The following is a 12,144-nucleotide window of genomic DNA, read 5'->3' on the forward strand; positions in this document are numbered from 1 at the left end:
AGGATCTGCCTGGCAACCAGCCAGGGAGGCTCTGGAACTAGTGGTTCTGGCCCGAGGAGGCTGCAGCCTCTCCCCCAGGATGTCCTGGTGCGCACGTCAGGGGCATGTGGTAGCTTCCAGGGAGCAAAACCCCGCCACACCTGTCCTGTGCCTTAAACTCAGACCCAACGCCCACCCTCTCACTTGCCCACTGCCTGTCTTTGGTGCCGAAGCCCCAGGCACCTCCTGCTCACTGACCTCCTCTTTCCTGCCCCCAGACATCCCCTCATAAGGGGCTGTCTCCCTCACCTCTTCCACTTGGATGTCGGCTGTGCACCTGCTGGGTGCCAGCACACCTGGGACTTGGGAGACCCAGTGGGCAGAGCAGAGCCGAGCCCCGCCGTCTGGCAGGAGAGGGCCCCAAGCCCGTAAATACGCACACAACAGTGCGATGCAGGGAAGGGGCCTCAGGAGCCTCAGCGGGTGGGGCTGGGACGAAGCGCAACTCGAGGGCCCCGCAGTGGTTCTCTCTGCAGCGCCCAGCTCCGTCCAGGAAGGCCCGGTCCTTTGTTACTGTTTCTCATGAGGCTAGGCCCAAACCATTTTCATATGTATACACCTGTATAGCTTTTTATGGTGTCATCTCCTAATTTTATTTCTGTATTGCCTTTTTTTTTTTTTTTACCATTTTGGAGTGCCTTTTTCTTTTTAAAACTTTATTGGAGTTGATTTACAATATTGTGTTAGTTTCGGGTGTACAGCAAAGTGATTCAGTTAGAATCATGAATACATATATTCATTCTTTTGCAGATTCTTTTCTCATATAGGTTATCACAGAATACTGAGTAGAGCTCCCTGTGCTATACAGTAGGTCCTTGTTGGGTATCTCTCTTATGTATAGTATAGTAGTGTGTGTATGTTAATGCCAAGCTCCTCATTTATCCCTCCCCCCAATCCCATTTCCCCTTTGGGAACCATAAGTTTGTTTTCCATATCTATAAGTCCATTTCTGTTTTGTAAATAAGTTCATTTGTATCATGTTTTAAAAATCAGATTCCACATATGAGTGATAGCATATATTTGTCCTTCTCTGTCTGGCTTACTTCACTTAGTATGATAATCTCTAGGTCCATCCATGTTGCTGCATTATTTCGTTCTTTTTCTGAGTAGTATTCCATTGTGTATATATATACATACCACATCTTCCTTATCCATTCCTCTCTGTATTTCTTTTTTTTTAATTGAAGTATAGTTGATTTACAACATCATGTTAATTTCTTCTGTATGGCAAGGCAATTCCGTTTTATACATATATATATATATCCTTTTTCATATTCTTTTCCATTATGGTTTTATCTTATTTTATTTTATTTTGCTGCACCACACGGTTTGCAGGATCTTAGTTCCCCGACCAGAGACTGAACCTGGGCCACGGCAGTGAAAGCCCGGAATCCTAACCACTAGGCCACCAGGGAACGCCCTGTACACTTTTATTTTCAGTAAACTTTGTATTTCAGAAGTTTTAGATTTTCAGGGAAGTTGCCAGTTAGCAGTTTCTGTGTGCCCAGCACCTGGTTCTGCCACTGTCACGTGCCATGGTAATTCATCACAACTAATGAGCCAATATTGATACATTATTATTACCTGAACTCCACTGGTCATTCTGGTCTCACTGGTTTTTCTCTGACGCCCCGTTTCTGTTCCGGACCCCCCCGGGGGACCCCACATGACACTCTGCTGTTACGGCTCCGCAGGCTCCTCTTGGCCGAGAGTTTCTCACGTCTTCCTAGTTTCCGATGGCCATTTTGAGGAGTGCTGGCAGGTATTTTGTAGGGTGCCCCTGACGTCTGGGTCATGGGTTTGGGGGAAGCCCGCGGATGCGCAGGCCTTCTCGTCATGTCCCTTCAGGTCTATGCTCTCAAAAAGGCTCCACCACTGACGGGGGATGTGGTTCTAGGCTGTGATGTTTCCTCTCCCCCCCTTTCTACACTGGACTCTGGAAGCGAGTCCTGGCGTGCTGCCCAGACTTCAGGGCTGAGGAGTTATTTGCCCCTCCTTGAAGGGGGATCTATATGAATTCCTTGGAGTTATGATATCCATGTGGTCTCGTGGACGTTGATTTTACACACTGGGTTATGACCCAGTGCTATGACTTGGGTAGTCAGATGATCCAGTCCTTGTCCCAGCCCAGCACTAAGCCCTTTTTGCAAGGAGACTGGTTCCTTGTACTGGAAAGTGGAATTAGAAACCAAAATCTGAGCGTGGGGTGTGGTTGTTGCTACTGGGTGTCATTGCTATTCAGAGCCCTGGATAGAAATGGGAAACTTATGTAGGTAACTCGCCCGTGTAGACACACTAGCCCGAGGACCATTTCTTCATCCATCCATCAGTCTCTATATTGAGCTAAACATCCTCAGTCATCAGGACCCTTGAAGGGCATTTTCTTTACGACTCAGCTGCCTTGGTGCATTGAGTCTAGGTCAAGTTTAAAGAGGGAAAGAGGTGATGAGCTAAATCTTTTTTTTTTTTTTTTTTTTTCCCCTGCCAAGCAGGTCAAGGTAAAATTTGTTTAAGCTACTTTTGCATCAGTAGTTCTCAACTAGGCATGAATACCCTCAGGAGGACACTGGACACTGCCTGCAGATGCTTTTGATTGTTACAACTGGTGAGGGCGGCACCTCGTGGGCGGAGGCCAGGGATGCTGCCCAACGGCCCACAGTGCCCAGGACGGCCCCCAGCAGAGGATGATCCAGCCCCAATGTCCGCGGTGCTGAAGGTGGAGACGCCTCCAGGCCGGATACAAGTGGGAAGGAACACTTGAGCGGCCCCCATTAAAGTCGTAACCTGCTTTCTTTTCTTCTCATGAAATAATACATAAATTTAATAGAAGTGATGCGTGATACTTTCTCATCTATGATATTCTAATCCTTTGATTTTTTAATGTTTTAAATTTAACAATAGCTAATTTACAGCATTGTGCTAGCTTCAAGTGGACAGCTTCAGCTTCTTTTCCATTATAGGTTATTACGGGGTATTGAATAGAGTTCCCTGTGCTCTGCAGTAGGTCCTTGTTATCTATTTTATATCTAGTAGTGCGTATTTTTAATCCCAAACTCCTAATTTATCCCTCTCGCCCCCTTTCCCCCATAAGTTCGTTTTCTATGTCTGTGAGTAGGCTTCTGATTTGTAAATAAGTTGTGTTATTTTTTTAGATTCCACATATAAGTGATATATAATATTTATCTTTCTCCGTCTAACTTACTTCACTAGGTCCATCCATGTTGCTGCAAATGGCCGTAATTCATTCTCTTCTATGGCTGAGTAATATTCCATTCCCTCTCTCTCTCTCTCTCTCTCTCTCGCTCTCTCCCTCTCTCTCTCTCTCTCATGCTCTCTCTCTCTCTCTCTCTCTCTCATGCTCGCTCTCTCTCTCTCTCTCTCTCTCTCTATATATATATATATATATGTATCTCACATCTTCTTTATCCATTCATCTGTTGATGGACACTTAGGTTGCTTCCACGTCTTGCCTATTGTAAATAGCACTGCTATGAACATTGCTATGCATGTACCTTTTCCAATTAGTTTTCATTTTTTTTGGAAATACGTCCAGGAGTGGGATTGCTGGATCATATGGTAACTCTATTCTTAGTTTCTTAAGGAACCTCCATTCAGTTCTCCACGGTGGCTTCACCAATTTACATTCCCACCAACAGTGTAGGAGTGTTCCCTTTTCTCCACATCCTCTCCAGCATTTATTATCTGTAGGCTTTTTGATCATGGACATTCTGACTGCTGTGAGGGCATACCTCACTGTAGTTTTCATTTGCTTTTCTCTAATAATTAGCAATGTGGAGCATCTTTTCATGTGCCTGTTGGCCATCTGTATGTCTTCTTTGGAGGAATGTCTGTTTAGGTCTTCTACCCATTTTTTGATTGGGTTGTTTATTTTTATGAGTTTTTTAAACATTTAAAATGTTATTCATATATATATGAATCACTCTGCTGTACACTTGAAACTAATGCAACGTTGTAAATTAATTATACATATACATATTCTTTTCCACTACAGGTTATTACAAGATATTAAGTATAGTTCCCTGTGCTCTGCAGTAGGTCCTTGCTCTCTGTTTTACATATAGTAGTGTGTATATGTTCATCCCAACCTCCTTATTTATCCCTCCCCCAACCTTTCCCCTTTGGTAACCATAAATTTGTTTTCTAAGTCTGTGAGTCTGTTTCTGTTTTGTAAATAAGGTCATTTGTATCATTTCTTTAGATTCCACGTGTAAGTGATAGCATATTTGTCTTTCTCTATCTGCCTTACTTCACTCTGTATGATCATCTCTAGGTCCATCCATGTCTCTACAATGACCCAATTTCATTCCTTTTTATGGCTGAGTAATATTCCATTATATATATATATATATATATATATATATACACACACACACATGTACCACATCTTCCTCGTCCACTCGTCTGTTGAGGGACATTCAGGTTGCTCCCATGTCTCGGCTATTGTAAATAGCGCTGCAGTGAACACTGGGGTGTGTGCATCTTTTCGAAATAGAGTTTTCTCTGGATATTTGCCCAGTAGTGGGATTGCTGTGTCATACGGTAGTTCTATTTTTAGTTTTTTCAGGAACCTCCATCCTGTTCTCCACAGTGGCTGCACCAATTTACATTCCCACCAGCAGTGTTGGAGGGTTCCCTTGTCTCCACACCCTCTCCAGCATTCGTTATTTGTAGACTCTTTGATGACAGCCACTGATTGGTGTGAGGTGATACCTCACTGTAGTTTTGATTTGCATTTCTCTATTAACTAGTGACGTGAAGCATCTTTTCATGTGTGTGTCTGTTGCCTATCTGTATGGACTATGCAGTCCATAGAGACCACATTTGGAAGAAATGTCTATTTAGGTCTTCTGCCCGTTTTTTGATTGGGCTGTTTGTTTGGTTTTTTGATCCTGAGTTGTATGAGCTGGCTGTATGTTTGGAAATGAAGCCCTTGTCTGTTGCATCGTTTACAAATATTTCCTCCCAGTCTGTAGGTTTGTCTTTTCGTTTTGTTTCTGCATAGTCTGCCTTCTTGTTTCTCCTACCCCACTACACTTTTCTGCAGAATTTATCAGTTTCTAATACACTACATAATTCCTATTTCTCATTTAGGCCTTCCTCTTCCCACCAGAGGAAACTCCACATGGAAGGGATGCTGGCCTCTCTTGCGTGCTAAGGGACCTTAGCCCCACGACGGGCCACGTGCCCACTGGCTTATTGGAGTGGCGGGAAGGGGGAGGTGGGAGTGGGGTGGAAGCCACAAGAAGGAAGGCTGGCCTTGGAGAGGATGGTCGCATTGTTCTCCCTGAGACAGAAGTAAGGGCTACAGTGAGAAACGGCTGGCAGTTGGTGTTACAGAAGGAGGGAGGCCAAGCCCACAGCAGTGCCGGGCGTGGGCCTGCAGAACAGAAAAGGTTTGGAGCAGTGATGGGGCGCGTGGGAGGGGAGCAGGCGATCGAGGCGGGCAGCTCTGTGCCCTGTTCTGGGCGTGGAGGAGAGAGGAGACGGCTGGGGCGGGCGGACTTCGCCGTGGAGCTCGCGACCAACCACTTACACAGTTCCCGAAGCCACACGACACTGCTTCTCCCTGCTCTAAGGGTGGCCTCGGAGCAAGGGCCTCACCTTAAACCTCGTCTCTTGGCCTTCCCCAGAGCCCTTGGCCTCGCCGTCCTATTCACCCAAGGCCTCTTCTGCCCGGTACCCTGTTGCAGAAGGCACCCAAGCCCGGATGGAATAACTCTTGGGGCAGGCAGAGGGGCGGCCGTCTCTGAGGGCCCGGCTCCCCAGCGCAAAGCCACTGTGGACCTGGCACCTTTCCTGTGGGGCCCCCACAGCTCCCCTTCCCCAGCCTGTGGAGCCAGGCCACAGCCTGCGAGGTCCGCAAACGGGCCTCAGGGGTCCTCGGGCCCCAGGAGCTGTACATCAACTACATGCTGCCATTGGGATGGGGGGGTCAGTTTCTCAGAGGAATCTGTCTTAAAGAATTCACGGCTCTACGGGAACAAGGTGTCTTCCTACTGCCTCTTCTCAGTACTCCCTGGGGACACGTCCTGCCTCCACACCACCCGCCTGTGCCCAGCGCGTCCCAGGAATTGCCGGGAAGCCACTCTGCACTTGTGACACATTCTTCAAGTTCGGTTGCCTTTTCCACACCCTCAAGTGTCTGAATCTTTTTGTTCTGCCCATCCATCCATCCACCCACCCACCCACCCACCCACCCACCCATCCAGCAATCACCTGAACGCCTGTCTGGCTCTACGTGTGCCCTTCGGGGTTCAGTGTGGTTGGCAAGACGGGCATTAAGGAAATAAACATACGATTCCCTGCTGTGCTGAATGCCATGAAGGAAAAGAGCAAACTGTACCAAGAGAAATGGCAGCGAAACTGACCCGACGTGGTCTGGGGTGGCGTAGGTGGGTTTTAGGCTTCCCGCGGGACCCCTAAAGCATCGACCATGAGTTAGGGGCACACTGGGAAGGGCCGATAGGGACGAGTGCACATACACAGGCTACACGTGCGGAGCTGAGCTCGGTGGAGAAAGAACAAAGACAAAGAGACCCACCTATTCGTTCTACACAAATTTATTAGGCACCTACTTTGTGCCACGCGTGGAGACAGAAGCTGGAGAGCGTAACAGTCCGCGTGGCGGAGCTGGCCGTCACCTTGGGGCTCGGTCTAGAAGAAGTAGAAGGCGTGGGCAACAAACAAGCACCCAGCAAAGGAACCGAGACGAGAGGGGCTGTGACGCTCAGCGAGGGCTGTACGGCCAGGGGGCTTCCCAAGGGTGGGGAGGACTGGCCAGGCCAGGTGGGCAGCCAGGGTGAGAGCGAGGAAGACCCCCAGGAGGGGAGGAACAGGCCAGGTGCAGGCTGAAGAGCATCGGGGGCCTTTGGGGAGCTGCAGATGCTCAAGACCAAGGTTGGCATGGCTTTTGCGTTCCAGGCGGTGGGGAGACACCAGAGGCCTGGAGCAGCGGAAAAACAGGCGGGCTTGCATCTCGATGCCCACTGGCCACCACGGGGCGGCTGACCGTGTTGGGGCCTCCCTGGGGGGAGCAGGCAGACAACGTGGCCGGGCCGGCCTTTCCCTCGTCCGAGGGCCCACGTCCCGCCGCCTGAGCACACAGCCTGTGGGTGCAGCACTCCTAGAGCCTTCAGGAAAGCCTCCGCCCAACCCTCTGAACCAAGCACAACAGGATTGGGGGGGGCCCTCCGGAAGGGTCCTTCACGGTCACTTCCCACAGGGCTGTGCCTGATGCCCCCTCCCGGCCCTGCCAACACCGGGGCCCAGACGGACTTGGACCTCCCTGTCCGCACCCCAAGTTCTCACACGATCATGGACCAAAGACCACGCCCCAGCCGTTCAACACGCACGTGGAAACCTGCCTCCCAACCGCCCGCTTCCCCTCCCAGTTCGAAGGCAGCACCGTTTACTTTGAAGAAACAGCCTTTGAACGTGGGCTCAGCAGCAGCCTCAGGGCACCCTGGAAAGGAAGAGAAGCGGATCGCGGCTCTGCCACCGTCTCACGCATAACGGCAGCCTCGACATTTCACTTCTGAAGGCTTTTCTCGGAAGGTTCTGTTGCTGCCTTGATTTGAGTGGCGGGCCGCGCCAACGATGTCGTCCTGCGTGCGGACCCGAGGAGAGCCGTGATGACGCCTCCCCCGCCCAGCCAGTGCCAAGGCGAAGGAGACCCCGCGCAGTACCGAACAAAAGCTGCAAATCAAAACGGGGCTGGCAGCTCACCGCGAAGCCAAGCAAAAGGCCCGTCCTTCGCGGCCCCAGGAAGCCCTCCTTGGCCCACGCTCCTGTGTCCCGCCCACCCCACAGGCCGGCCTCCACGATGGGTCCACGCGACTGAACGTGGGGGCTCTCGGCTGATGGGGCTGGACATCCTGCCTGGGGACAGTCGCTGTGGCCTAAAGAGAGTTAGAGACCCGCAAATGTGGCCAGAGCTGGAGGGGGGAGCCTGGTGCGGCCAGGACGGGAGTGATGCCCGGGGCTCTGTGGGGCAGGGAGCTCTGCCCTCCAGGGTGTTGCTTGGGGGCCGGAAGGCCACAGATCTGAGCAGCCCAGCGCCCCGGACACACAGGGACGGAGGGACAAGCCCGTGGCTACCTCAGCCAAGGTCACTACATCCAACAGGCTCGTTTACTATGCAGCAGTACAAAGTGTTTGCTCTAGGGCTGTGCCGCTGTTAATTTTTTATTTTATTTTTATTTTTAAACAGATGGTCTATAGTTTCCTGCTTATCAGCTGATACGGCCTGGCAATAAACTGGTACAGTAAATCCTCTTGTCTCAGGTGGCTACGGGCCGTGGGGTGGCCACCATGAATTAATCAGACCATCTTAAAGAAGTCCCATAGTGAACCTAAGGTCAGCTGTGACAAGGTATTTCTAAGAGGCAACTTGCTGGGCCTTTATTCAAAGCTAGACGTGACCCAACTCTAACCTGCAGATCATGCAACATGGAAACCCTTAAGAACAGGCAGGTTCTGGTGGAGGGTGAAGACCACGCCTTACCTCCCGAGACTGTGCATAAAATTCTGTTTTCTTAGCAAACCTTTCCTTCAGAGGGCGAGCTTAGACTCCCATCAAGGAGGGGCTGAAGCACTGAGGTTTCAAATCAATGAGGTGGCATTATGGAGGTTCAGGGGTACCACACAGTCGTGTCGGGGCTTCAGAGGGGGGACACCGCTGCTGACGGCTCCAAGGACGCTCGAGAGCAGAAAGGCTTGGGGTAGAGAGAGAGAGGAAAGGGGGCAGAGGGTTAACAGGGTGTAGGCAGCCCCCATGCACACCCCACAACGCCCCAAGGACACACTCGGACAGACCTTTGACTTGGTGTCCTTCTTCTAATGGCCAAAACAGCCCTCAGGGCAACGTATATTTACGGGCAATCTTTAGGCTGTCGTCCGCTGCTGATTTAAGGGAGAAGCGGTCATGGTTTTGAAAATGGGGCCCCTTTTCAGATGAAGGGGAGCAGGTTGTTAATGAAGTGGGTTGAGTCGAGATCCCCCAGGCCTTTTTTGTGATCTTAGACAAATCACCTGCCTGGAGTTGACTCCTTCGGGGCCCTAGCCAGGCTCAGAAGAGCTTCTCTAAAGCCCGTCCAGTTGGCCGGAGGAAGAAGTCGGGGCTGCGAGCTCCTGCTGTTTCTGCGGGGCAGGCACGGGGGTGGGGAGCCCTACCGTGTGGCGCTCGGGATGGAATGACAGAGCTGGTGGAACCCGTGGTCCCTGCACCCAACCATGGTACGGACAGGGAAAGCCACGCGGGTCGTGTCACTTACCTGTGACCACACAGCCAGGTTCAAGAGCAGGTCCAGGAGGTGTCCAGGGTGCGGGGGCCGCGGGAGCCCCACCCCCGGTGTCTCCTGAGAAAGGGGCACGGCCAGCTGGGTTACTGCAGCTGCGCCATCTGCTGGCGGGGGCCTGGGGCACTTTGTGCCAAGGCTCGGGCCCCCGGGAAGGTCAATCACCCAGAGAGAGCAGGACGCCGGGTGGGGCTCCAGTGGGAGCCTGGGGGTGTCCCAGAGACCCCTTCACAGTGGACCCGCAACACCAGACACCCACGCAGCCCACCCAGCCTGCTGTTCCCGTCAGGGGACTGGAGAAGCGGCTCCCAGCACTGACCCTCTCTCCAGCATCGCTTTCCTCACTGGTCCAAAAACCCCAGAAAACCCCTGTAACACCCTGGCAAGAGGATGAAGATGGGTGGCCCCTTCAGAAGGGGACCGGTGGGAGGGAGGCATTGCCGGAGGCTGGGTCACCGTGCACACTGGTTTCACCAGTCTCGGCCATCTCCCCAACGAGGACAACCTCCCCACCACGTGGGCTCCAGGCCAGAAGGAACCAGCTCCGAGGACAGGCTGAGCCCAAGGGCTGAGGAAGGGCCCAGATGTACCAGGGACCCTCTTCTAAACTGTCAAAAACAAGGACCCAGAGGGAAAGCCGCCCTGAGACTGGCCTTGGCAAGCAGACCCCAGCCACCCCAAGTCACCTCTGACCCCTCTCATGTGCCCACCAGCCGTGCTGTGAGCCCCCCAGATCATCTCAGACACTCTCCCCGCCAACTGGTGGCTCCGGCCAGGCCTCATCTGGACTGACTGGTCCCCCGCTGCTCCTTCCTGCCTCCGACGATCTCCTCCGCGGTAGCAGGAGGCTTTGTTTTTTCCTTTTGGCCGCCCTGGGTCTTCACTGAGGCACGCAGGGCTCTCTAGTTGCAGTGCGCAGGCTTCTCTATTTGTGGCGTGTGGGCTCAGCAGTTATGGCGCTCAGGCTTAGTTGCCCTGCGGCATGGAGGATCCTCCCGGACCAGGGATTGAACCCACGTCCCCTGTGTTGGAAGGCGGATTCTTAACCGCTGCGCCACCAGGGAGGTCACAGCAGGGGGACTTTAGGAGGCGTGGGTTCAGACCACGGCTTAGACCCCTCAGCCTGCTGCCCTCCTCTCACGCCCGCCCCCCCACTTCCTGCAGCCAAGCTGGACTCTGCTGTCCCTACGGCCCATGGCCAGCTCTGCCCACGCCAGAGCCTTTCCCCAGCTTGTGACCCAGCAGGCTCCTGACTCAGTCCAAGCTCCATCTCAGACCCCTCCCTGGAGCCCCCTCATGCCCTGAGAGGCATTCAAAGGCAGCAGCTTGGAGAGTGAGCTCTGGAGCCTGACCCACCACCTGACTTCCAATCTAGGCTCCCCCATTTGCCAGCTGTACAGCCGCAGGCAAGTTACTTGACCTCTCTGTGCCTCCGCTTCCCCGTAAGGTTACAAGACTAAGTGAATGAATGTATTCTCCTCGTGTCTGGGAGAGGGCAGGCACCACAAGACACATCAAACTAAGGGAAACAAACAAATCAGGAGTAGGGCTTCTCCACAAAAAGACCGAGCGTGGGGCAGGCTGTGTGCTGACAGCCAACCCAGCGCTTCTCCCACAGGAGAAACGGGAGAGGAGGGATCTCCGACTAAGCGTCCACGGAGGTGGCCCCGAAGGCCCAGCCGCAGGCATGGCTGCCGTGGCTCCTTCCCAGGGGCCTGGACAAGCAACAGAGAAGTCTGACCTGCAGAGGACAAGGAGGAAACTCTGCACAGGAATAGGAATGAACTCAAGGGCTGCCCGCCGCCAGCCAAGGGCCCCAGGGGCCCCAAGAGAACCCCACCCCCAGCCCGGCCCCCTCCGCTTCTCCTTCCCCTGTGTCCAGGAGCCACACCCAGGTTCGGCCCTGCCCTGGCCTCCTCAGCACCTTCCTGAGCCGCCGTCTGGCCACAGCCGAGAGGCCCAGAGACACACAAATGCCGGTGTAGCCGCGGTAACTGCCCTGACCCTGTGGAGTGTCTGTTCAGGCTACGAAGCGGCCATGGGGAGAAAACTGGGCCACCTCGCTGGCCCCATGGGCCTGGCCGAGGCCTGGTGAGGGGCTCGCTGCCCCCTTCCGTTACCTGCTCCTCCCCAGGCTGGGCCACTCAGGGCTTGTCCATGAGCCCAGGTCTCCCAGCCCAATGTCACGGCAAAGTCAAGGAGGCCCCGGCCAGCAGCTCAGAGGCTAATTCTGATGGCCCTCGTTCCTTCTGAGATAATAATAGCTCCACTTTACTGCCGGAGGACGAGTGAAAATGCCTACAGAGGCCAGGCCCTGCTCGGCCTTGAGTGACGGAGCCAGGTGACGGTGCGGTGGCGGGTGTGAGGCTCGCCGACAGGGGGCGGCCACCCCCTCAGCTTCGGGGGCCTGTGGATGGCGGGCCCCAGACACCCAGAGGCTCCCTTAGGCCAAGAGAAGTCAAATCTCCAAAGCTTTGGTCAGATCGCCTACTACCAAAATGCTGGCGGCTATAAGAAGCCGGACCTAAAAACATCTGTGCAGTCGAGACACAACCCGTCCCTGGGTGGGCTCAGGCCCGGGGGCAGCTTCCACCGCCACTCTGGGGTGGCGGGTGTGCACCGATGAGGTTTTGCTGTTGACGGTAACAGCGACGCTTAGCGGCTTGGTCTCCCAGAGCCCCGGGCCTTCTGGGGGAGGGAGGAAGCGCCCGGGCAGATGAGCCGTCGCCCAGGGGCGTGGGGTGGACCAGGGTAAGCCTGGTGCTCTGGTCTGTTTGACACCCAAAAC

Source organism: Globicephala melas, chromosome 15 (genome assembly GCF_963455315.2).
Source record: "Globicephala melas chromosome 15, mGloMel1.2, whole genome shotgun sequence".
NCBI classification, from domain to species: domain Eukaryota; kingdom Metazoa; phylum Chordata; class Mammalia; order Artiodactyla; family Delphinidae; genus Globicephala; species Globicephala melas.